We start from the raw sequence: 3,410 nt of genomic DNA, 5'->3' as shown, positions 1-3,410 counted from the left end.
AAGGCAAACCTTGAGCCAAGCTCACCTTTGATTTGAATGTGAACTTTGAGGAATTCATAGGACCTTAAAACAAAGAGTAAATATTGTTCAGATACATTACTTAAAATTTGTATTTAGACCTTTTAAAAAGTCAAATCATCTTAAAACAACAAACATCCTGTAGCCAACTTACTGAAAGTTTTGATTCATCCTTCTCAAATGAAACAGTGGGACTATTGGCCTGTAAATCACCAGCATATGGTCACTTGTTCTACGGGGCACCGTAAGAACGGTCAGTACCTCCCATGGTCAATGTTGGGGAGGTACCTCCATGAAAGAGCCTTCTGCTTCACCACTAATTTAATGACTCCATGCTTCAATCCAATCCTAGTTACGAAAACAAAAACCACATCAACTTACATACTCCAGCATTTCATATTGCAATATCTGTCTTCCTTAGGTTGTAGCCAAGATGAAAACACTGGCCAAAATGATTTGAAAAATAAAACTTATTTTACCTTGTGACCAAAGAGTAAAGAATCAGGTACCTAGGAGGAATGTACTTCTGTTTGAAGGAATGCTTTTCAGGTGGTGTTTTACATCTGAAATGCTTTTCTGACGTTATTTTACATTTATACCTTCTATTGGATGTTCAAACATATTACCTAGTTAATTAAATCTTTTCACAATTTTGTAACACCTGTTTTCAGAGTGACTCCAAACAGCAGTGACATATGAGGTTTAGTCATGACCAAATGGGTCACAGTATACACAGAAGTAAAATTTCTAATAACATCAAATGTCCTAAATCAAAGAATGTTTTCCAATTTTTTGGTGATCTCTAAGAATGGAAATATAAACAAAGATTAAATTTCATCCCAATATTGGCAAATGAGTTATCCACACACATGGATAGTCTTTAAAATGGTCTTTTAAATTTTTTGTTTAACATTTATTTATTTTTGAGAGAGAGACAGAGCACAAGGGGGGGAGGAGCAGAGAGAGAGGGAGACACAGAAGTTGAAGCAGGCTCCAAGCTTTCAGCCCAGAGGCCAATGCAGGGCTTGAACTCACAAACCATGATATCATGACCTGAGCCAAAGCCAGATGCATAACCGACTGAGCCACCCAGGTGCCCCCAAAATGATCTTTTAAATCATCCCAGGAAACTCAAGCTTCCTGCTTGGTGTGTATGCTCAGAAGTCCTCCAAGAGAGTGAAAAAGTAGTAGAAAGAGGCCCTTCCTGAGGAGAAAGGCTACAGGAAGCAGAATGTGGAATAAATAGAAAGGCATATTGGTTTCCTGTGGTGAATTCCTTCCTGATTTTCACACCACAGTACAAACCTGAGCTCCTGCTCCATTTTAAATTACTTCAAGCAGCTTCTACCACATTGGAGTGGGACCGTAGGTTGACTCTAAATTTTCTGTTTTCTATGAATCTACCCCTCTTTGTTTTCTGTTTGTACTTTGTTCCTCCTCCCTACCCACCTTAGTTCTTCGATTCCAGTTTTGTGAAATCCACTTTAGGAAGAGTGGAGTTTGAAAGGAAGGAAGGACAAAGAAGAAAGAAAAGAGAGATAGAAGAAAGGAAAAGAGATGGAAGGAAGGAAGGAAGGAAGGAAGGAAGGAAGGAAGGAAGGAAGGATAGAATTTGCTTACTCATCCTTATTGACAGGACTTTCTTTTCTTTTTCTGCCAGTTGTTTTCCTTGCTCCAAAAGAACATGTCTTGCTTGTTACAGTAGTTAATATGTTTCATTCAATAGAACTTTTTTTATTTAGTTTCTGTGTATTCCAAAAGTTAAAGCCAGAATTTGAAAAGTATTTTGAAAGCAGGAAAAATCACCCCTTCTGGTGTAGTGCTATTGTTATTTTTAAAAATCTCATTCAAAATGAAATAAAAGGTCCTGAAACTGATATAACACTGTATGTTAACTATACTGGAAGTAAAATTAAAAACTTAATTACAAAAAAATGAAATAAAAGATGTTAATCTTTGGACTAGTAACAATTAAAAAAAACTTTTTTTTTTTAACATCTATTTGTTTTTGAGAGACAGAGAGAGCCAGAACATGAGCAGGGGAAGGGCTGAGAGAGAGGGAGACACAGAATCTGAAGCAGGCTCCAGGCTTGAGCTGTCAGCACAGAGCCTGATGCAGGGCTTGAACCCATGAACCACGAGATCATGACCTGAACTGAAGTCAGGTGCTTAACCAACTGAGCCACCCAGGCACTCCAGGACTGGTAACAATTCTTAAACTACTGTTGTTTCTATTTGAAACATTATATTTGTAGATAGATTTTAAATATTTAGATGCAACTCCAATGTTCTTTCCCTGAATTCACAATTGATAAAAATTGGAGTAAATATTTGTTTCATGTTTAGTTTGTATTTGTTGAAAAAAAGTAAGAATGGTAGAAAAAAGAAACCAAACACCACCGTTGTGCCTCTATTTGCATTGCCAAGGATGCTGTGGGCTCTGGCTTTTTCACCTGGTCCAGAGGGACCCAGATCCAATTTATCCCACCCACACCCTCATGGAAAATTCATGTCTGCCCAGGTTTTCCTCACACCCTGTCCTCACAGGAAAAGGCTGGTGGAGGCTGCTGGGTGGCCTTGATCACACACACAGACAAAGCCTGTGCTGGATCTCACCCATCAAGGGGCACTGGTGTCTTTTTCTCACATCCCTCCTTCCTAGTTCTGCTGTTTCTCCTAAAAAAAAACAGGACTTGAACACATCAAAAAAAAAAAAGTTTTGGGTTGCATGGGTAGCTCAGTCTGTTAAGCATCAACTTCAGCTCACTTCACGATCTCATGGTTTGTGAATAAGCCCCGCATCGGGCTCTGTGCTGACAACTCAGAGCCTGGAGCCTCCTTCAGATTCTGTGTCTCCCTCTCTCTCCGCCCCTCCCCCACTCAAGCTCTGTCTCTCTGTTTCTCTCTTCTCCCTCTCTCTCTCTCTTGAAAAAACAAACATTAATTTTTTTTTTAAACTTTTTTTTTTTCAACGTTTATTTATTTTTGGGACAGAGAGAGACAGAGCATGAACGGGGGAGGGGCAGAGAGAGAGAGGGAGACACAGAATCGGAAGCCAGCTCCAGGCTCTGAGCCATCAGCCCAGAGCCCGACGCGGGGCTTGAACTCACGGACCGCGAGATCGTGACCTGGCTGAAGTCGGACGCTTAACCGACTGCGCCACCCAGGCGCCCCAAACATTAATTTTTTTTAATTTAAATAAAGTTTTAAGAAACTTAAACATGTAGAAATTTTACACAGTTATAGAATTTATAGAGATTTCTCACTAAAATAGATTTGAGTCTCTCTTAATTTACCTTCAACTTAATATTTATCCAATTTTGTTTTGAAGCTGAGTCTTGAAAGCTAGAATGTTTTTGAAGAGAAATGCATCTTACCTAAACATTTCAAGA

This window comes from Herpailurus yagouaroundi, unplaced genomic scaffold (assembly GCF_014898765.1).
Source record: "Herpailurus yagouaroundi ecotype Mexico unplaced genomic scaffold, PumYag 29, whole genome shotgun sequence".
Classification (NCBI taxonomy): Eukaryota; Metazoa; Chordata; class Mammalia; order Carnivora; family Felidae; genus Herpailurus; species Herpailurus yagouaroundi.
Note: the sequence above shows the minus strand (reverse complement) of the source record.